The sequence below is a fragment of the Lissotriton helveticus genome, chromosome 11 (genome assembly GCF_964261635.1).
Source record: "Lissotriton helveticus chromosome 11, aLisHel1.1, whole genome shotgun sequence".
In the NCBI taxonomy this organism is placed as follows: domain Eukaryota; kingdom Metazoa; phylum Chordata; class Amphibia; order Caudata; family Salamandridae; genus Lissotriton; species Lissotriton helveticus.
Genome location: NC_136072.1, coordinates 1179198129 through 1179222187, shown reverse-complemented (window position 1 = coordinate 1179222187; position 24059 = coordinate 1179198129).

The window sequence follows — 24059 nt, the reverse complement described above, 5'->3', positions numbered from 1 at the left end:
AAACGCCTCAACAACCCAGGACAATGCAGGTTGGAGCGAGGTTCCCATGAGCGTTCCTCCGGACCGTATCCTTTCCAATCTATCAAGTATTGTAAGACTCCCCTCACCCTCCTAGAGTCAAGCACTGCTGCCACCTCATACTCGACCTCCCCCTCTATATCCACAGGCTGCGGTCTGACCATTGGTCTCGTGCCCTGCACATAAGGTTTCAGCAGGGATACATGAAACACGGGATGTATATGCCAGGAGGAAGGCAGTTTGAGTTTCATGGCTACTGGATTAACCACGGCCACGATGGGATAAGGGCCAACAAACTTGGGTTGCAAACGTGTATTCCCTTTCAGTCGTAAGTGTTTGGTACTCAACCATACCTTATCGCCCACTGCATAGACTGGCTCTGGGGATCTCTTCTTGTCAGCCTGTGCTTTATCGCGGTTTCTGGCTGCCACCAACTGCTCCTTAGCATCATGTAAAACTGAATGTAGATGCCTATGATGTTGCTGTATTGTGGGATGGGAAGAAAGACATGGCTGATCAAAAGGCAAGGAATTGGGATGGTAACCCATGAGACAAAAGAAGGGGGAACAACCCAAAGAAGAATGAGTGGAGTTATTGTAGGCAAATTCTGCCATCCACAACAACGTCCGCCATTCCTCCCCCTGTTGCAGTGTAAAGCATCTCAGGTACTGTTCTAACGTTTGGTTCAGTCTTTCAGTTTTACCGTCAGTCTGAGGGTGGTAACTAGTTGATAGACGCGCATCTATCTTCATCACCTCGCACAAAGCCTTCCAAAATTTGGAGGTGAACTGGGAGCCTCTATCTGTGATAAGCACAGAAGGAATGCCATGTAACCGCACTACATGCTGCATAAAAGTCAGAGCCAATTCACCTGATGTGGGTAACTTTGTTAATGCAATAAAATGCCCCATCTTCGTGAGATGATCTATCACCACTAGTATAGTGTTGTTGCCGAAACTGAGAGGCATTTCTACGATGAAATCCATCGAAACCGTGTGCCAGGGAGCTGGAGGTACCGGTATAGGACGTAGCAACCCGCTGCTTCTTTGGTGTTGAGCTTTGGCTTGAATGCATATAGGACATCGTGATACATACTCTTCTGTGTCTTTCCGAATGTTCTCCCACCAGAAGTACCGCGTAGTGTGTTGGAGAGTCTTGAGAATACCTGGATGGCCGCTCGAAGAAGAATCATGTGTCCATTGCAAAACCTGAGCCTGTGATTCCTGATCAGGAAGGTACAACTGATCGTCTCTGAAAAGAAGCTTCCCTTTTTGTGTTCTTTGTCGAGGTTCTTTAGCTATCCAGGAAGGAGCGTCCACCACTTGACATTTTTCCTCCACATGTTTCAGAAAATCAGAAGAACTTGTTATGGCTGACACGGAAGGACTGAATGTTGCTCTGTGAAGAAGAAGAGGAGGGTCGTCGACTTCCAGGGCCAACTCCGTAGATACTGATTCTGGTCTTGATAAAGCATCAGCCTTTCCGTTTTGAAGGCCCGGGCGATATTTAATGACGAAATCAAAATCTGAGAAAAACAAGGACCACCGTAACTGCCGAGGTGTTAGAGCCTTTGCACTTTTCAGAAACAATAGATTACGGTGATCTGTGAAGATTTCCACAGTGTGTCTAGCCCCCAACAGATGATGTCGCCACTCTTCGCAGGCCCGTTTAATAGCCAGCAATTCCTTGTCGGTGATACTATAATTCAGCTCACTGGAGGACAATTTCCTAGAGAAAAAGGCGACAGGATGAAGTTGGCCCGTGTCCGAGTGTCTTTGGGATAAAATGCCTCCTATAGCGTAATGCGACGCATCCGTTTCCAACACAAAGGGTTGAGTGGCATCTGGGTGACGGAGAATAGGTGCGGAAACAAAACGAGCCTTTAACGCCTGAAACGCCTGTTCAGCTGGTTCCGTCCATTTGAAAACCACTCCTTTCTTTAGCAAGAGCGTCAGGGGTTGAATGATGGTAGAAAACCCGTGAATGAAGCGGCGATAAAAGTTTGCAAACCCTATAAAGCTTTGCAACGCTTTCACACTAGAAGGGGATTCCCATTGTATTATCGCCTGGGTTTTCTTTTGGTCCATCCGTAGCCCATCCGGACCAATGATGTATCCCAAGAATTCAACCTCCTTGGTATGGAAGAGACATTTCTCCAATTTGGCAAAGAGGTCATGTCGCTGCAGTCTTTCCAGGACTTCCGTCACATGCTGAAGATGGTCTTCTTGCGTGGCCGAGTAGATAAGTATATCATCAATGTAGACGATGCAAGACACGTCTAATAAGCCCCTTAACACCTCATCCATGAAAAATTGAAATGCAGCAGGGGCATTGCACAAGCCAAATGGCATGACTTGGTACTCGTAGAGCCCATATTTTGTGCGGAAAGCGGTCTTCCATTCATCCCCTCGGCGGACCCTCACAAGATGGTAGGCACCACGCAGGTCAAGCTTGGTAAAGATTTTGGCGTCTTTTAATTGGTCCAGTAGGACAGGGATAAGAGGAAGAGGATATCGATTTTTTCTGGTGATTCTGTTGAGGGCTCTATAATCGATACAGGTGCGCAAGCCCCCTTCCTTTTTTGGAATGAAGAACAGAGGCGACGAGGCTGGAGAGGTAGAAGGGCGAATGAACCCGGACGCCAATAACTTCGTTAAATACTGTTGCAGGTACACGTTTTCAGCTTCTGTAAGGGCGTATATTCTGCTGCATGGAATATTGGCCCCTGGTTCCAGATCGATCACACAGTCATAATCCCTGTGAGGTGGCAACTTGTTGGCTTCTTTTTCATTGAACACGTCTTGGTACTTTCTGTAGACTTCAGGAAGGAGCGAGATGGCATTCACACTCAACGTCCTACCTCCGCTTGCTAGAGCACCTGCAGGGGTTTCCGTTCTGATTTCTTCGGGAAGACAAGGCAGGGTACAATGCTCATTACAGTAGACAGAACTGAGGGTGATGGTACGAGCAGACCATTGCACTACAGGGTCATGTAAAGTTAGCCATGGCATACCCAAAATCAGATTGAATTGAGGGGCATCAATCAAGTCGAAGGAAATCAGTTCGTAATGGTTGTGTCCTATTTGCATCACTACTTGACGTGTATGGTACAACACAGGACCCGATGTTAGATCAGAACCGTCCACAGCCTTCACCGCTTCAGGCATCTCTTTCAGTATGCATGGGACCCCCAATCTTTTGGCATATTGTTGATCGATGAAATTGCCCGTGGCTCCACTGTCCAGCATGGCATGTACCATCACAGGCCTATCTCCGGGCCACCTAAGGGTAACACAGACATTCATGTGAGGCACAGCAGGTTGCATGGTGTTTGCCACAGCGTGAAAGACCTCTTTTTCGTTCTCCTGGCTCAAACGAGGGGTCTGGAACTCGTTTGAGCATTCTCGTTTCCCGAAATGGGTAAAGGATATTCGACTGCAGACAAATTTCTGGCCCCTTTTGTCTTGGCTCTACAGTCCTTGATGAAGTGTCCGGGTTTCCCACAATACATGCAGAGCTTCTGCTGTCTTCTACGTGAGCGCTCTTCTGCACTCAAAGGTCCTCTTATTCCTCCTATCTGCATGGGTTCTGTAGTGTCTGTCGCAGGAGGAGATTCTGACACTGCTCTGGGTTTCACAGGAGGGAAGCGGTACTCATGTCTATATTTGTCGCCCTTCCTTTCTTGTAGTCTGTGATCGAGTTGTACTGTAAGATCTATCAGCTCTTCACACGTAGTAGGCAGGGACACCACTTGAGCAAGGACGTCCTTCAGTTCTCCTTTCAACCCTTGATAAAACAAGGACACTCTCTTTGCTGGTGGCCAACCAGTTTCGACAACAAGACGATTGAAATGTGTGATGTAAGACAGTAAATCTTGTGATCCTTGTTTAAGGGTTATCAGTTCTCTATCTCAGGAAAGCATATGTGCCTTACGGTCAAATAATTTCCTCATCTCTTCGCAGAATTCCTCGAAATCGTTCAGAACAGGATCATTTCTTTCGATAAGCGGAAACGACCAACTAGCTGCGTTACCCCCTAAATATGATAACATGAACGCCGTCTTGGAATGATCATCGGGAAAAACAGCAGGCTTACACATGAAATGTAACCTGCACTGTCCCAAAAACGTACTGAATTTTTTAGGATCCCCTAAAAACCTTTCGGGAGGTGCCAAGGGCAACTGCATTGGTTGTATCACGTTAATGGTGGAAGGTCCTTGTGTTCCTGGAGCAACAGAAGATTGGGTCTGAAGGGGAGGAGGTAATGTGGCCTCTCTAATGTAACGGACTCCCCTACCACTAGCGGGACCTGACCGTGCCATCCCCGCTACCTCTTGTTCGTAGAGTTGTCATCTCTGTTCTCATATCGTGGTTCTCAGCCCTCACCGCATCTACCTCTACTCGTAATGCGTTGAGAGTGTCTAACATAGTAGCCAGGACAGTGTTGGTGTCCATCGCTCAGGCTGTAATCCACGTGGGCTTGTCACTCTGTCACGATATGCAGATTGACTAACCTGGTTTGTCCAGATACAGCGGGAGCGATGTGAAGATAGTTTCTCTCCTCTCTGGATGTGTACCCCAGGTGAGTCTTCACGGAACTTCACCTGAGAGGACACGGCCCAGGGAAGGGGAAAAATGGAGAAATAAAACAAAACACGGCTGGCAGCCATAAACCATCCACAAGACTCGACAATAGGAGATACGCCTCGCCTACGTCGGGGTACTGGTTCCTGTTAGGAGACACAAACATACAGAATCACTCTCTGTCTATGTGCAATGCCTCTATAATGTATATCACTGGTTCACTAGTATGCTTACATGGTAAAGCTCCAGCACGCATCTCACTCAGCAGGGCAAAAGGAGAAAAATAAAGCAATAAAAATGTAGGGAACTGCCCATGAACCCAAGACAGGAAACAAAAGCAACAGAGTCTTTAGCAGACTACCAATAGTCAGTGGAAACGCTACTTATCTGAGGCGTTGTGGGTTCTTCGTGGGCTTGCCTCATCCGATTCCAAGACAGTAGTTGTGGTATGGGAAAAGCACTCCTGTTCAAGTATACCACAGCGCAAGTAACCACACTATCTTCAACCCGGAAGTAGCGAGTGCAAAAAATAAACACAGGATCAGTCCCACGCTAGTCTCACACTAGCTAGTGTCAATGAAACGCAAAACCCAAAAACAAATGATGCTCGAAGGGGAGCTGGATTAACTTCATCCACTTGCCCCCAGTTCGTATGTCTAGTGCGCTCTTCTCAGAGTTCAACAGCGAGACACCGCTTTGATCTCAGCGGCTCCCAACAAGTGTGCCAAAGCGGGACTTGGCTTGTTTACCAAGCGAAACACCGTTCTTCTCTCCAGTGTCTCCCAGCACGGAATACAGGGCGAGAAATCAGTGCCGAGGCAAAAGCAAAGCACAGTGCGGCTGGTGGCTCGGTTCCAGAGCGGGACTCAGCGCGGCTGCACAAAAACGGAACACAGCAAATTGCAAGTTCTAAATGACGATCACAAGGCAAGATCCAGGGTCCGGAAAGTAGCTAGCTCAGGTGACAAGCACCGAGGGCTCCAACTCAGGCATAGGTATAGAGGAGGATACGCAAGGAAGAAAGGAAAGGAAAAACAGACTACCACCAGGCATTCTGGGACTTGTAGTTCCCCCCTAACGCTCAAGCCGTGACAAAGACATACTGCCTCAAATTAATACTGTGGGTTAAACCACCCTCATTTAGTGTTGGTAATTTCTGCAAACAACCCGATGTAACGCATGCAATCATCATTGACTGCTACAGACTTAGCTGACTCTAAAGTCCCTACAGCTATTATTAGAGTTAGACTCTATAATTTAGGGTACAATTGAACCATTATTATTGTCCCATTGTTAATGTCATTTCCTTGGTGCCAACCTCGCTTTGCCCCATGGTTACGCTAATCTGTAACCATGCATGACTATGTACCGTAGAGATAGAGCCCATTGAATGAAAAATCCTTTCCACAGCAATACTGGACACCCATTTTCTATTAAGCAGATGTTGTAGCTCCTTTGCATTTCCTTTTGGTGCATGGGTCCTGAGACTCCTACAAATATACACAAAACAATGTACAATAAAAATCCCATAGCAAATGTCCCTCTCCCACTCAATATCAATCAAAATTATATCAAGTGCAAGACCTTCAGGAGGAATATTTAGGAGGTAAGTACAGTTTTTAATTCATAGTAATCTATAAAATCACAAAGAGTCAAGGAAATTATAATGAAATAGAGTAAAGTGCAGTAGAATCAGCCCAAATATACTGCCATTTCTTCATCATGGTTTAACCATACTGGGGACAGTGTTTGAAACGTAAGTCTCCTAAGTGCCAACATTCTATTGCCCCCTTTGATGTTTAGTGGAATCCTGTCCATTGCATAAAACTATAATAGGCGGCCATTGCTAGAGTTTTCGATGGCAAAACATCTGGGTATTGTTTGTTGATATTAGTGATGGCCCTCATATGTTTCAATATTCTGATCTTAGCCTTACGTATGGTACTGCCCATGTAAAACTTTGCACACAAGCATCTCAGACAGCACACACAATAATCTGCATTGCACGTAAGATGTACTCTAGTCTTAAATTTAGGGCAGTCTGGATTTATCAGGCTCTTGGTATTTTCAGTGAATTCACAGGCTTTGTAATTGGTGCACCTGTAAAAACCCTGAATATTACTTGTACTTTATTTTAAACCAATCATATTCCAACATAGCATGTTTCTCAGGGACTTGCTCTTCCTAAATGCTAGCTTGGGATAATCTCCTTGATATTTTGCTACTGCCTCACCTGTCTGTAGTGCATGCCAGTGTTCCTGGAACAGTTGTATGATCTTTTGTGATGCATACTGTAAGTAGCTATGAAACTCACAGTAGGGGACTCTTCCACCCGCTTAGGTTTATTGATCAGGAGCTCATTTCTTTCGAGTGTTTTCACCTTGGCAAAGAGCCTTTCTTATATTTTGTTGGGAGTAACCTCTCTGTCTGAATGAATCTCTATACCATAATTCTTGCCTCTATGATGAAATCACTCTCTATGCTGCAATTCTTACTCTCAGTAGTTCCCCAAAGGGGATGCTGGTGGCATGTGGTAGGCTTCTTGCGATTTAAGGCAACTCCAGTTTATTGTCCCTCACCACTAGTTTCGAATCCAGAAAATGTATAGTTTTTTTCTCAATGTAGCTGGTGAATGTAAAATTCAGAGGCTACTGACCCATTCCATGTGCAGAAGATGTCATCTGCAAACCAAACCCAGAGGACAACTTGGTCATCAAACCAATAGATGTTCCTGCCCACCTGTATGTCCCACCAGCCTCAGTACAACCCATTGTAGCTGGACGGGAAACAAGTTCCGATTGCCGACCCCGGCTTTGGCAACAGACCTTCTGGTCAAATAAGAAATAGTTATTCTTGAAGCAATATGCCTTCTCTTAATCATTGCATTGCACGTATTTTACACAAGAATCATATTGCTTTAATAAATATTTGAAATGTCAATTTGAGCATGTCTTGTGCCCCCATTGGGAATGCAGGTGTTACTAACAAAAACTGATCTGTTTCCATGATTTTCTTGGGGAATCAGAATTGCCATGTTCTGAGGTTGCAAATAGAATGCGATACCTTGCAAGCTTTGCGGTCCAGATGGTGCACTGTGAGCTAGCCAGGACAAAGGCCAACATAACCTGATGATGCATGTGGACTGTCTGGCACAGCTTTGACGTTTATGTTGTCCAAACGCACAGTCACACTGATATAGTATGAACCGTACGACAACTGGAGGCTGAGGTGCAGTGCAGCGTGGAGCCTGAGGTGCAGTGCAGCAATGCGGTGTGAGGTGCAGAGGAGATTTGAGCCTGAGGATCAATGCGGCATTGGAGCCTGTGGTGCAGAGCAGCTTTGGAGTCTGAAGGGCAGAGCTGCACTGCAGCATCAAAGAAAAATTGGGCTATTTGCGAAACCTTATGGTTGCGACATATCCAGTGTTCATTGGTCCTCGTGTTGACAAACTTGAGGTCATGGGCATGTGCATAGGTGCGTTTATTTATGTTGGGACAACAATCATTAGCTAAATAAAAGTCTGCCTTTTTTGCCTTTTACTGAAGGAGGGTAGGCCTCTTTGGTTTCTATTAGCAGTGAGTCCGTTTTTCATTTGCTTGCAGATCAGAACCTGCTTCTTTTGAAAGGGGTGGCTTGTCTGGAGTAGGGGTGCTTTTCCTTACAGTAGGTGGGTGGGAGTTTGTCGGGCCTCTTGTGTTCTTTTTTTTGATAAAACCAGTTTACAAAACATCTAAATTCCACTAATGTTCACACTGTGGCTTAAAATGTAGGCCAAAGTTGGACCAGAGGTGTAACATTAGCCCCCACAGCCCCCGCGGTGCGGGGGGGGGGATCCCTGAGCTCCAACTGGTACCCTATGGCAGCACAGGGGGGTGGGTCCCTATCCTGACAGCTCCTGGCTGGGTCTGGTGCGGGGGAGGGGGAGGTTAGCCCTCCATGTACTTTGCAGGGAGGGTACCTCAAGGTCAATTATGCCACTGAGTTGGACAGTTTCCTTGGCTCTAGTTAAATCAAGGAGCCTGGTGAAAAAGTATTTAGTAAACCTAGTTTGAGCATTTCCCCATCAGCCATTTAATCGGACCCAGAAGCCTCGCCTTTAGGTCGTGTTTTTCAGCTCAATGAAGAATATTATCATATTTACCACTAACCCCTCCCTCCCCCCAATAGTAGTCCTACTAGGACTACTGTTAAATAGGAATACAGTAGAAACTTCCTTTTAAGCCCATTGGCTGACATGCGTTGTACGTTTTGGCATGCCTCCCAGGAGTTGATTTTGATAGCAAGTGTCACCGTCAAGCATTATGGGAGACTTTTGCCAGATAAGCAAAGCTTCATACAAAGTATTTGTGCTAAAAACCTCAGCCGCCCTCTTAGTATTCATGTGACTATTTATCAAATATGTAATAAATACTTTGAAAGTCAAAACTCACTTTTTTTATTTTTCTCCTTTTTCTTCTAGCTTACTTAAATTCTACTTTTTCATTTTGTATTTCTCTCATTATGGCTTTCCTTTTTCCATCAGTCATTACCTCTGTCATTTTTAGGTCTTGACTACAGACTAGTGTTTGCAAACATCTCTTCTGTAAAACACCACAAATTACAGTGTGTTTAGAGCCCGCCCATTATTTACCAATGGTTACTTTTATTGTCACTCATTTGCCTGCTTCTTATTTAATAAATTGCCTTCCTATTCTTATGTTTCTTCCTTCTCGGAAAATAGCCTCTTGGCCATCTCACTGACTGGATACCTTGTGTCCTTTCACTGCCCACATTTATGGACCTACATATATAATGTTCGTGAACCCCTCCATAAGAGCAAATGCATCATCTTGTTCTCTCTTCTGTGCTTCTTTAACTATTAAATAACAACCCATCATTGTTTCCACTTTCCTCACCCCCCCCCCCACTACAGTAGTTGAAACAAATATTTTCGTTTTTTTTTACTTCTTTGAATGGCCTAGAAGTTGAAATTTGCTGCCTGGCAGCCATATTACCAACAACTAGCGATCATTTTTGTCTCTAACTTGTTTAGAGACAAAAATTATCGCCGCACATCGGCGATTTTTATCGCAGATAAACCTTGCTATTAGCAAGGTTTATCGCAAATGCGATAAAAAACGGTCGCAATGCATGAATATCGCTGAAAAGTCAGCGATATTCATGCATTATCGAGCAAATGCTCTTAGCCATGTTATCCACCTCCCATTGGATAACATGGTGAAGAACTGCTCAGAGCAGGTGTTAGCTTTTGGAGATATTCGCGCTTAGCGCAAATATCTCCAAAAGTTGGTAATAGGAGATAGCGATGTTAGCGACTGTATCCAGTTGCTAACATCTTGGCACGCCCACTTTGCATGTCATTAGTGATAAATATCACTGACATGCAAAGCGGGGCCCAAGATGGTCGCTATCTCCTATTAGCTGTCACTAACTGGTGTTAGCGACAGCTTGGTAATAGGGAGATAATTTTAGCTCCGCTTTCTTGGCTTTTAAAGCCAAAAAAGCGGAGATAAACCCCCTTGATAATATACCCCCATGTTCCACAAATCGATGTTATATGTCTCCATTGCACCCTCATCCCCTCACCTACTCTTTCGTTGATTCTCTCCATGTGGAACCCCATCCACTCCCCAGCAGTTTCATCTTTGCTCTCCCACCCCTCACAGTCATTTAAACATTTTGTCTTGATTAAATTTTATTTGGATGGCCTGACAGCTTCCATTTGTTGCTGTGCACATCCAGTAACTAAAAATATTTTTTTCCCAAATATAATTTCATTTTTTTAAAATGTATCAATCACTGCTGCATTCTATTGGTTTTGCCAATGCTTTAATTTATTCCTTCACAGTTCTTTTTTTTTCTTTTATCCTTAAGTTTATCCTATCTTTCCTATATTAGTGTTTATCTTTATTCCTTCTTTTTTTCCTTTTCATTGCATCTTGCTCTAGTATAATGTGTAATTCCAGTCACAAACATCATTTTATCCTAATAGTGCTGATTGCAGACTCCCTGCCATCAACCACTCAAGCAGAATGTTCATTAATCCAGGCATCAGTTTACCCATCCGCACCACATTACTTTGGTCGTTGGAAGAGTCCAGATAGTTTCCACTTTTTCTCTCAATTGCACTTTGCTTTCCTTTTCAATTAGAAAGGCAGATGTTTCTCTCTTTTCAAATGTGAATTAGCCAGCAGGCTTTCCAATGCCGGAAGCTTCCAAGCGCGTGTGGCCCCATTAATGCAGGGTGCTGGCATAAGGCACCCCCAGAATGCCCACCTGAGAGTCTTTCAAGCGCACAAGGTCCCAATAATGGTGGGTGCTGGCTTCAGATACCCGGGGTGGCCACTAGGTGGGTGACCTAGTGATGAGGCATTATTTAATGTCGGGTGCTGGCTTCAGATACTCTGAGTAGCCGCTACTTAGGCGACCTAGCGGAGGAGCCCTTATTTAATGATGGGTGCTGGCTTTAGATACCCGGGGTGGCCACTAGGTGGGTGACCTAGTGATGAGGCATTATTTAATGTCGGGTGCAGGCTTCAAATACTCTGATTCGCCGCTATGTAGGCGACAGAGCGGAGGTGCCCTCATTAAATGTCGGGTGCTGGCTTCAGATACCCTGGGCGGCCACTGGGTGGGCGACCTAGTGAATGAAGCCTTATTTAATGCCGGGTGCTGGCTTCAGATACCCTGGGTGGCCACTGGGTGGGCGACCTAGTGAATGAAGCATTATATAATGTCAGGAGCTGGCTTCAGAAACCCTGGGGGGGGCCACTAGATGGGCAAACTAGTTGATTAAGCCTTGTTTAATGCAGGGTTCTGACTTCAGATACCCCTGAGTGGCTCATAGGACAAGCTCTCAAGTGCATAAGACCCCTTTAATCTATGGTGTCCTTTCCAGATACCCCCTGGCTGTGTTGAATATTTACATATTTTTTGGATGAGGTTGCATTGAATATGGTGAACGCCACCTTGGTTTTATTTGGATGTTGGGGCACTCATTAGGCCATGGAGCCTCAGAGGTTAAAATAATCAGACCCAAAGGGGCGACAATTCAGTTACTCATAGCTAAGAACTCTCTCCAAGAGATATCAGCTATTAATGTATTAAAATAATCCTACATTAGTGCTGCAGAACAAGTAAGCCACCAATGGGAAAGCGATGAATGAATCTACAGTAAGTCTCCAATGGTAAAGCGATGAGTGAATCTATAGTAAGTCACCAATAGTAAAGCAATGAGTGAATCTACAGTAAGTCACCAATGGTAAAGCGATGAGTGAATCTACAGTAAGTCACCAATGGTAAAGCGATGAGTGAATCTACAGTAAGTCACCAATGGTAAAGCGATGACTGAATCTACAGAAAGCCACCAATGGTAAAGCGATGAGTGAATCTACAGTAAGTCACCAATGGTAAAGAAGATGAGTGAATCTACAGTGTCACCAATGGTAAAGAAGATGAGTGAATCTACAGTAAGTCACCAATGGTAAAGAAGATGAGTGAATCTACAGTGTCACCAATGGTAAAGAAGATGAGTGAATCTACAGTAAGTCACCAATGGTAAAGAAGATGAGTGAATCTACAGTGTCACCAATGGTAAAGAAGATGAGTGAATCTACAGTGTCACCAATGGTAAGGCGATGAGTGAATTTACACTAAGTCTGCATGCCTCTGGCTTGCAGGGTGCTGGACATAGCAATCCTGGGAGTAAAGGTACAATGGGTTAAAGCATTTTGGGAAAAATAACAAGGCAGGCAGAATGTGACTCTCCGGGGGTAGTCCAGAGTGGTGTTCAAACCGTGGTAGAGTACAAGGACTTGTTGTGATCCTGTGTCTTGCAATGCAGAGTCCATGTGTTATTGAACATGCAGCAATCAATAAACTGCGATTCCTTCAGATGCACATTTCTAGCACGTGCTTCTGTTTTGTAAATTTCTCATGAATTTATGGTGATCAGGCTCATGGAAGAGAGCATTCAGTGAATGGTTTGTTTAGAAGTTATTCCTAGGATGTCATATACGCAGTGACCTGATTACGAATTTGGAGGTGCCGGAGCAGGGCGGCAAGCCACCACCACGCTCCTACACCGCAAAACTCGACCACTGGCTGCCCTCCAGTTTACGAGTTCACTCATAGACTGGCAGGCAGTCCTTTGGTGTTCCCACAGTGGCGTCTTTCAAAAAGGCATCGCAATGGAATGCCAAAGCAGGTTCCTGCATGGCATGGACTGCGTGCAGGAACTGGGCATGCATGTACACAAGGGGGCAAACCATGTGCCCGCTGCATGCATCTCATGGGCCATGAGGCACTACTGGGCCTTGTAGGGTACCCTTTGTTCCTTCACCACCACTCTAACAAATGAGGTCCTACTGGCGTGGTTAGGATCACAGTGATTATGTGCTTGGTGGTGCCGCAGCAGCGCTGCCAAGCATATTGGTGCCTCAAGATCGCTACGCCAGCGATCACGGATCCCTGGCGGCTGCGGCGGTGCACTCACGGTCCGACCGCCGTATTACGACCACTGGTCCCCGGCGACCACCACACCTCCAGCAAGGGTCAGACCTCCGTAATCAGGTCCAATGACTCTTCCCCTTCAAATCTCTGTCATTTTATTTGTTTTAATCACTTGCTATTATGCTTCTTTATTTTATGTTAGTAGAAGATTTGAGGTTCTAAAAGACATACAGGACAGGTTCCATTTTCAATTCAAATAGACGGCGCAAGGACTGAAAGAATTGAAGTCAAGGTGAAAAGGGGTGCTCAAGTGGAGAAGAAAGGAGAAACATTAGAGCATAGATTCAATTATTTACAAAAAACACAATCAGGCGGTATTATTTCCGCTGATTAAATAGGCCTGTCCAAAATGGTTTTCTAAAGGGGAAAAGGGGGACTGTGGAGGGTACAGGCACAAAAACTAAAAATGTCGACGTTTCGACCCTTGTGCTCTAGGGAATTTTGCTTCCTCGGCTGCGGGTCTTCCTCAGGACCGGGGGGGGGTGAGGGAAGAGCAGGGCGCGGGGCTGACCGTGATCGCACTCGTTGTCTGGATCAGCCACCTGGAGTATAAAAATGAGGTAGGATTTAAAATTGGTTTTGTTCCATGGTAGTAATTTGTATAGGGGTTTGGTGAGTACATTACCAACACAGCTGGTTAGGTGCGACTCCCTTCTCGCTGGTTAGGATTCACCTGTTAGGTAAATACAAATGGGGGACATAGGTGAGAGCCCGTCTCCCGAGGGCTACAACCTACTGAATATTATGTCCACCTCTAAAAATATAAGGACTCACCTAGTTCGAATTCAGATGGTCTCTTATTGGAATTAAATTGTAGTGTGAAGATTAGAACCTGCAAGGAACGAATGGGATCAATTACCATCCACAAATGGATCAGTGGTACAACAGTTAATGCCGCTACACACTGGGTTCATTGGCTGTTTAAGGAAGGAAAACTGCACTTACCAGTATTATATGTGGCAGAAATTTCCTACCGGCGCCTCCTGGGCAATCCGGTAATGCAGGGAATTGTTAAACCACAGTAAGTGTCCCTGTGTCCAAACTTGTGGCTTCAAGATTAAATATGCCACTAATTTGCTCCCGCAGGGGTACAGGTATCGGAGTTGCCTGTGAGTAAAAATGAATGATGCAGAGAATTTCCAATTAGAAACTGCTTCTATCGTACTGCAACGAATACGTAAGTTGAGCAATCGAAGGGTGTAACGAGTCGACCCATCGAAAGTAACATACCTGTAAGGCTATCACCCTGCGTCTTGCAAAGGGTTCAGGGGTATTGAGCACCAGTCGCCGTCTCCAATTCCAAACGGGTGGAGGACGCGGTGGAAAACAGAGCCTACTTCCGTGTTGCCACATGCGGTCACGTGGTATACCTTTCCGCCAATGGGAACAGGCCGTATCTGAGCCTCGACACTAAGGACAGACTTCAAAGCGGGCAATCAGATAGATACGATCGGCATTAGGAAAAAGGGAACTGTAGTAATGAGTGACGCTAATATCTTAAGCTGAAGTTCTTTATTTTCAAGAGTAACTTCACAGACTGCCGTCAGCTTGTCAAATACATAGCTCGGGTCACTGTGTCAACATTCCACAGTGAGCGCCCTAGCTGTGATGTGGGAGATACCATCAATCAACGTAAAGGAGGGGGGAAAACCGGGAGAGGGTTGGGTGAACACATGTTCCTAGTTACAACACATCATCCCCCTTAGGGGAAATTGAAAGAAACGGTGTATAAGCAATACATACATGTGGGGAAAAGAATGAACCAGCATGTGTGTCTATCTCATTTCGTACTGTTTGTGCCAATGGGGAGATGATCTGAGTCTACCACTCCTTCTGTCTTGTCTTATGTTTTCTCTGACTTCGTCTCTTCCTGCCCTTCCCATTCCTGTCCTCTGTTCTCTCCCTTCTTCCTCAACCACCCTATCATGGCTCCACAACCTCCCATCTTCCAGGACCACCGAGTTTCTATTGGGCCTGCAGATGGTCTTGGGGGCATAGTACTTGTCGCCACCTCTCCATAGTCTCTCCGGTTTCTTTACATAGACTCTTTGACCTTCCTGGAATTTTCTCTCCTTCACTCCCCACTTCTTGTCGTACCATTCCTTGTACTTACGTTGGCTGGCTTCTATTCTCCTCTTGACTTCTCCATGCTCGATTTCAGTTGTCTGTTTTCTCTCCATCCATCCAGGAGTGAGTTTGGTGCCTGCTTTTCTTCCTCTCAGTAGCTCAAAAGGTGTGCTTCCAGTGGTGGATTTTGGCGTGGTGTGATATGCCCACAGCATGTCCCTTATGGCTTCCTCCATGTTCTCTCCTGCTCGGTTAGCCAACTGTATGCATTCCTTCAACATCCGGTTGACTCTCTCCACCTTTCCGTTGGCTTTGGGACAATACAGTGGAGTACGGATGTGATTCACAGAGCAGTCTTTAAGGAAATCCTTCATCTCTTCTGACACCAGTTGGACGCCGTTGTCGGTGACCAGAGTTGAGGGTATGCCTTCTAGCGAGAACACCTCTTTAAGGAACTCCACTATCACCTTTGTGCTCACACTGTGGACTGACTTGCAGGTTATCCAACTAGAGAAGTAGTCTACTAGGACCAATAAATAACAGTCTTGTGGTCCTCTGCCATGGATGGGACCTGCGATGTCAAATCCTAACTTGCTCCAGGGCACTTCTGGAACTTCCACTGGTGCCAGTGGTGCTTTTCTCGTGACTTTAGTTTTATCGCTCAAGGCGCATGCGTAACAATCACGCACCTTGTCCTCCATCTCTCTGTCCATTGTTGGAAACCAGTAGTCTGCACGTAGTCGGGCCTTGCACAAGCTTCTCCCAAGATGTCCTTCATGTGCCAGTTCCACTACCTGGTTTCTTAGGGCTTCTGGAGGGACTAATCTTCCTGATTTCAGTACGAGATCCCCTTCCACCGATAGCTCTTCTCTCACATTCCAAAATGGCTGGATCTCTGACTCTACCTCCTTGCATTTCTTTGGCCAACCTGCCAAGATATACCTCCTCACCTTCTTCAACACTTCATCTAGTTCCATTTGTGTTTCCCAGGACTCTTTTTCTACCGCTGCTATTCGTACCTCCATGATCGAGCTACCCTTCTCCTCTTCTTCTTCTTCTCCCTCTGTTGGTGCTCTCGACAGGAAGTCTGCAACTCTGTTTTGTTGCCCCGGAATGTAAGATACAGTGAAGTTATAGGCTTGTAGGCCCACTGCCCATTTGGCTATCCTAGGTGTCATGCTTTCCATGTCCTTTTTGGTGAACAAGGAGACCAAAGGTTTGTGGTCCGTCTGCACTTCAAACGGGGTGCCCCAAATGAAAAATTTGTAGTGACGTACGGCCCAGTACACCGCTAGAGCCTCCTTCTCTATGGTTGAATAATTCTTCTCTGACGAGGTGAGGGTTCTAGATGCGAACGCTATCACATTTGTTTTGCTGCCTTCTTTCTGTGCCAGGGTTGCTCCAATGCCTTTGTTGCTTGCATCTGTGGAGATGATGGTTACACCATTGGGATCAAACTTCCCTATATACGGAGCTTCGATGATGGCTTTCTTGATACTTTTCATGGCCATCTCTTGTTCCTTACCCCATTCAAACACGCTGTCCTTCTTTATGAGATCTCTCAACGGCTGTGAAACCATCGCAAAGTCTTTGATAAATTTGGCCATATACTCCGCAAGGCCTAGAAAAGACAATATGTCGTCCTTGCTCTTGGGAGTTGGAGCATCCTCCACAGCCCTCACTAAGTCATGTTTCGGCTTGATGCCGTCTTCAGATAAAGTGTGTCCCAGGTAGTCCACTGAGCTTACTCCCAGTTTGCATTTGGAGGGTTTAGTGGTGAAGCCTACCTCTTTCAATTTTTTCAAAACTCTTCTAGCCATTTCGTTGTGTTCTTCTTCACCACTTCCATAGATGAGTATGTCGTCTTGAAAACAGACGGTGTTCCTGCAGTCTTTCAATGCATGCTGCATAACCCTTTGGAAGGCAGCCGCGGCTGATGCCAATCCGAATGGCATTCTCTGAAACTTGAAATTTCCAAATGGGGTGGTGAATGCAGTCAGGATCTGGGAGTCTGGGTGGAGTTTGATTTGATAATAGGCCGATGATAGATCCAGCACACTGAAATACTTGGCCCCCTTTATGGTGCTTAGCATCTCTCCTATCCTGGGAAGGGGAAACCTGTCCACTAGGATGTTTGCATTCAAGTCTCTTAAGTCTACACAGAGTCTTATGCTGTTCCCTTTATCTTTGGCCATGATGACAATTGGTGCAAGCCATGCAGAACTCTCAATTTCTGTGATGACCCCTTCACTGATTAGTCTCTTAAGTTCCTGCTGAAGGGGTTCCCTCATTCGCAAAGGTATAGACCTGGTCTTATGCACTACCGGCACTGCCCCCTCCCTTAACACTATTTTGTGCATGTAGTTCTTGAACACTCCCAATCTATCACTGAACACCTCTCTGAACTCATTGGTGAGGTCCTCTGATATTCCTTCTGGTTCAATCAACAAGACCTGCTCTCTATTGTTTGGATCAAGGATAATCCCCAACTGCTTCTGATGTCTCCAGCTCAATAGGGTCGAACCTCTTGTGGAGACATATATCTTCCCCACAGTGTGCCTATCCTTAAAAGAAATCCTCATGATCGCCATGCCCTCCAGGGAAATCTTCCCTTCGTTGTAACCCTTGGGACTGATATCAGGAGTTAGCAATTTTACAGGGTGGTTGGCAAATTTGTCATCAAACACTTTCTTATCTACTAGTGTATATGGGGAGCATGAATCTGCATACATACAAAACTTGACCCCATCAAGCAAAACATCACATTTTGGATACACATCATCATTGTTGTCCTCATCCCCCACTTGAAAAACATAAGATTTTTCCCTTTCTTCATCCTGGGGTGTCTCCTCAATGACATGTACTGCCTTCCCCGGAGCCTTACACACTTTGGAAAAATGGCCCCACCGGTTGCACTTCCGGCACTGTACATTCCTTGCCGGACATTTCCAGTTATTGGCTAAGTGGTTGGGACTTCCGCATTTATAACACACTGACGAACTGGGCTTGCTGCGTGTGATCTCTTTACCCTTTTCTCCTACTTTGCAGACTGTTTCACTCTCCGTACTAGATTTTCCCTCAGCCCTCTCTCTGTAAGAGCCCTCTGAAATCTTCATTTCCCTCATGCAGCGTGCTGTATGTTCTAGGCCCTTAGCTATGTTTATTGCCTCCTCTAGATTGGGGTTTTTTGTAAGTAATTCCTCTTGTATCTTTGTCTCATTGGTGCACCTCACCAGCTGGTCTCTTATTAGAGAATCTGTGAGCTGACCAAACTCACATGTGGCTGACAACCCTCTTAGCACTGCTATATAATTGCTCACCTTCTCCTCCCTCTTTTGAACTCTCTTGAAGAACTTATGCCTTTCCATCACTACGTTTATTTTCTCCTTGAAATGAGCTGCCAATTCTCTCAGAGTGCTTTCATACACGTTGACACCCTCCTCCACCACCTCTTCCTCATCCTCTATCAATCTTCCTGTAATGTCCTCATATATTTTCCTTCCATGTGTACCTAGATTGTGTAGCAATATATGTTGTTTGCGTATGTTAGTGTAGTTACTACCTCCAATTGCTATTAGGTATGATTTAAATATTCCTTCCCACCTTCTCCAGGGAATGACTGGTTCACCTAACTCATTAAGGAAGGGGGGTGGTTGGCTCATTCCTGCTCCTGCCATGGCCATAAAACTTCAATATTTATTGATAAATTATTTCCCTCTGGGACTACTACCATAAATATAAGAAAAACTTAACTCTCCTGCTTTACCACTGAGGTGAACAGACATGCAAATCTAATCCTCTGCCTATATTTACTTTGCTTATTGTCCTTAATTATGAAGCACTATTCATAGGAACTGCAATACATTCACTTTGAACCCATGTTTGTACAGTCCCCTTTCTGCCTCTACCGGTGTGCTGTGACTATCCAATTGCACTGCTGCTTTCCTTTGGCTGGCGGGAACTTCCTGTGCTGAGGGTTTACCTCAGCGTTGTTCCTGTGAGAAAAAATGTTCACTGCCGGCTGGGCTATGCTTTCCCGAACCTGCCCCTCAAGGAAACGACGATCCGGACAGTCTATATGACTTACACACCGGGTTTCAGTGTGTCCCCTGAGCCGAGTCTTCTCCGCTTTCAGGAAGATACGCGGTGAGTACACAGCTCGAATTCCGCCCCAAAAGCGGGAGAGCCGTCAGTATTTGACCGTAGCTGGGTTACTGCCTACGCGGTTCACCAGAGCGTTTATTATTATGTATTTTTTTTTCTTGAGCGCGCTGGGAAAGGGGCCGTGAGGAGAATTCTCCACTCGTATTGAGGCTGGCAGCGAGTGGATTTCTGCTCCGGTGGTCCCCCTTAAGCCGGTCGTCTCGTCGCCCTCACGCTGGTTGCGCGGCTGCTCGGCAGCGCTCCTTCCCTCAGCTGTGACACGGATTCCCTCAGCAAGGACAGGGGTCACGATGTCCGATTAGACACCCGATAGTGGGAATAAACCTATGACCCCCACCGTCAACTTCGCCTTACGCTTGTGACATAGTCCACTTAAATCATCCGATGCCCGATGAGGCACCCGAGCTAAGCCTGATCACGCGGACATAATACTGAGGACTACAATGAGCTGGGGCAACGCTGCAGAGTCACCTTACTTGTTTATTCTCTCTGCTCCCTTGTCCTCCTTTATAGCGGTGACCCTCCAGTAAAGCTTGGATCGCAGGCTCCTCCGGTATTCTTATCGTTGACAAGCAATTCACAAGTCCAGGGAAACGGCAGTCACTGTCCCTGGCTCAGCTTCCTCCACCTCGTCGCCAGGAAAAATGTAGTAATGAGTGACGCTAATATCTTAAGCTGAAGTTCTTTATTTTCAAGAGTAACTTCACAGACTGCCGTCAGCTTGTCAAATACATAGCTCGGGTCACTGTGTCAACATTCCACAGTGAGCGCCCTAGCTGTGATGTGGGAGATACCATCAATCAACGTAAAGGAGGGGGGAAAACCGGGAGAGGGTTGGGTGAACACATGTTCCTAGTTACAACAGGAACCACTTCGAATGTTAACATTATTTCAGATGTATCACGATACCAATAAGAATTGATTACATATTGGAGGTACAATTGCACACAATCTTTAGTCTGGGTACCATATAGTGTTACAATGTATGGCATCAATTAATGTCTGATGGATCTGACCTATTTAGAAAAGTCAATACCACCTTGTTTATTACATCAATCTTCATTATAGTTATTAGCACACGGAAGAGTGTGCACACATTGGGTAACATCACAAAAAATTAATTAACAAATTACAAAATTACAAAAGACAAACACTCGTAACCATAAACAGTGTACATGTCATATATACTAGAATACATTATCATGACCATATTGTTATATACAATGGTTTCTACGAGTTGGATAGTCAGAATGTTTACAACAGTTATTTGTCAACCATTTCTAATTGATACCATCTGTCTCAGGACCTCTTCCCGGTCGTTGAGGCCACGGTTCACTGTGTCAAACAGGTGCATCCAACGGCATTCTCGAGTACTTAAAAGTTTTGCATAGTTCCCACCACGAGGATTTTTGGTAACTTTCTCAATTATCCACCAAGTGAAACTTTCAGGTTGGTGGTTAAATCGTAAAAAGTGATCCACTAGTGGTGCACCTTGTACCTTGCAGCGTATTTTGCTTCAGTGCTGTAATATGCGTGTTGTTTTTTCTGAGTGGTCTGTCCGATGTACATGAAACCACATGGGCACAGTATGGCGTAAATAACGCCCGTCGTATTACAGTTGGTATGTTGTTGGAAAGTGTGGGTGTAATTATTATAGGTACAGGATTTCCTCTCCGATGTCATTTTACATGCCTTACAGCTTCCGCATTTGGAATGCCCTAATACTGGGGGAATGTTCCAGAGTGATGTTTGGTTGTCTGTTTTATTTTGTGGCAGCATGGAGTGTACCACAAAATCTTTGACACTTCTACCTTTGCGGAAGGCGTGTAGTGTACCACAAAATCTTTGACACTTCTACCTTTGCGGAAGGCATGCATGGGAGGTTCAGTTATCCCTATCTCTTCCGCTACTAGGTGCCAATGTGTATTAATAGATTGCTTGATTTCTGTGCTGCGTGTGTTAAAGGTTGTGACACATATGAGTCTATTGTCCGTTTTGTCCACTCTTGGCTTAGGTTCTAACAGGGACTCTCTGTTGTTGAACCATGCTCGTTTGCGAGCTTTTTTAATCATACTTCTAGGGTAACCTCGATCAATTAACCTTTTCATCAATATGTCAGACTCCCTAAAATAATCTAGTTTTTTAGTGCAATTACGCCTTAACCTCAGGAACTGCCCGAAGGGTAGGTTGTCCCTGAGGTTACGGGGATGGTGGCTTGAGTATCTAAGAAGTGTGTTTTTTTCTGTTGTTTTTCTGAAAAGCTTGGTATACAGGGAACCATCCTCCTCTTTTATTGTTAAATCTAGGAAATTAATCGAGTTGTTACTGTTCTCGATGGTGAATTGTATGTTTTTGTCTCTTTCATTTAGCCAAGTATGGAAGAGCATTAGCTCATCCACCGTGCCCCTCCAAATGAGGAGCACGTCGTCTATATACCGACGCCATTCTAAAATCTTGGATCTATATGGATTGATGTCATTTAAAATCCATGTGTGTTCGAAGGCATCCATGAAGATGATCGCTAGATTGGGAGCAAAGCTTGCCCCCATCGCCACTCCACTTGTCTGTTCATAAAATTTACCATCAAAGACAAAGTAATTCCTTCTCATTGCAATTTCCAGTAGAGACAGAATGAAACTGGTTGGTACCCTATGTGGACGTGGTCTGCTCTCTAATACCATTTCTATTGTAGTCATTGCTGCTGGCTGTGGAATACTTGTGTACAAGGACGAAATGTCCATTGTCACAAGTAACTCTTGATTTGGATCAAAAGGTTTGCCATCTATAAGTTGTATCACTTGCATGGTATCTCGTAGATAGCATGTAGTTGACTCCGCAATGGGCTTTAAGAAGATGTCTATGAATTTACATAGTGGTTCCAATACTGACCCACACCCCGAGATGATGGGCCTCCCTGGTGGTGCAGCTAAGTTCTTATGTATTTTGGGGACCGTATATATCGTCGGGACTCGGGGATATGCATTATTAAGGTATTCATATTCTGATTTGGTAATTATCCCTTCCTGCTGGGCTTTGTCAGTTATTACCCTGATGGATGTAGCTAATTCTTCGGTAGGATCTTGCGGGAGTCTCCTATAGTTGCCCTCTTTGGATAGTTGGGAAAGGATCTCTGCCTTGTAAGTGTCTCTTCCTTGAATTACAATAGCCCCACCCTTATCTGCAGGCTTTATAACTATTTCCTGGTTGTTATTTAGGTTAGTTAAAGCCTGTCTTTCGTTCTTAGAGATGTTGTATTTCACGTATTTCTTGTCCTTGAGTAAGTTGGTAACATCTCCCAGTACCATTTGTTCATATGCCAAGATCCTTGGTGGCATCATGTGTGTTGGAGGAGTAAAAGTGGATAGCGGTCTCAGTCCAGTACTACTTGTTGTATTAGTGTAGGGAATTTTGTTGAAATGATATCTCAACCGAACTTTGCGGAAAAATTGGAAAAGTTCCAATTTTAGATTGAAACTATTCGGTAGATTAGTCGGGACAAATGACAACCCTTTTTGCAACACTTGCTGTTCATCATCTGTAAGGTTATAGTTGGATAGATTAACTAGAGAGTTGTTATGTACAGGTGTAGTATTCCTATCTACCATCTGTAGTGTTGTGAGCGGGTTCGGATGTCCCCATGGGATTCCTGTTCGAAGTGTACTTGTTTGCCTCTCCCTCGGTTCCAAGTTTGTTGGCCCCTGTTCTGTTTCCATGGTGCTCGACCACGGCCCCCTGGGCGTCCCCAGGGGCGTCCCCGGCCTCGTTGATCTGTCCATGTGTCCTGTTCTAAAAAAGAGTGGTCCCTTTCTGGTCCTGCAGTGCTGGTGGATGGTTGGTCTGTCTCAGAGCCACTGCTGACTGAGGAATTGGAGAAGGTGTTGTATCTGCGATACCCCCCTCTACCTCTAGTGGTGTATGTGCCTCTTGTGTCTTGACTGTAGTATCCCTCCGTGAGGTAAGGGTAAACCTTCTTTTTGTCAAACGCCTTGATGTCGTTAGCTAGTTTGTCCAATTTGAAGGTTTGTGTGTATATGTCAAATTCCTTTAGGGTTTTGTCTAATTTGTCCAGAGTTTCCTTGGCGTTTTTTAGGGCCGTGTCTTCAGTAATCTCCCTCCTTAATTCAGCTATTTCTTTAGTCAACCTTGTAACCTCCTCCAGTGCGGTTTCAACTCCAAGCACCATCCAGTGCCTGGAGCAATTATTGGATATAAAACTGAATTTCCCTTTAAATACCGGATTGTCCACAAATATTGCAGGTTCATTCCGAACCTGGAGACCCACTGGAATTACGTTGGCTTGGAGATATTGTGCCAATGTATGTCCGTGGAGTCTGGTTCTGACAAGTTTCTTTTCCAAACGTTCCAACTTATTAATTTTATCAGTTAGTGTGGGATCTATTAGGCTGACTGGCCTACCTAGGAAGCTGCCCCCTCCCTGTTCGCCAATCAGATTCTTAATGTAATCTTCACTATAGGTTAAGGTTTCATTGTCAACCATGTCTGGAGGTTGAATATGAATCGAAACACTTTTGTAATAGTATTAGTGTATGAATTGGCACAGTAACATATATAGTACAAAACATATAACAAGTTACAAAATACAACCCTCGCAGGAATACCTGCACAAGAGACCATTAAATCAATGGGGTAACACCCACAAAATCAAAGGACCTGGGTATCAATGATATACAAAAACAATGGCCCTAGACTATTAAT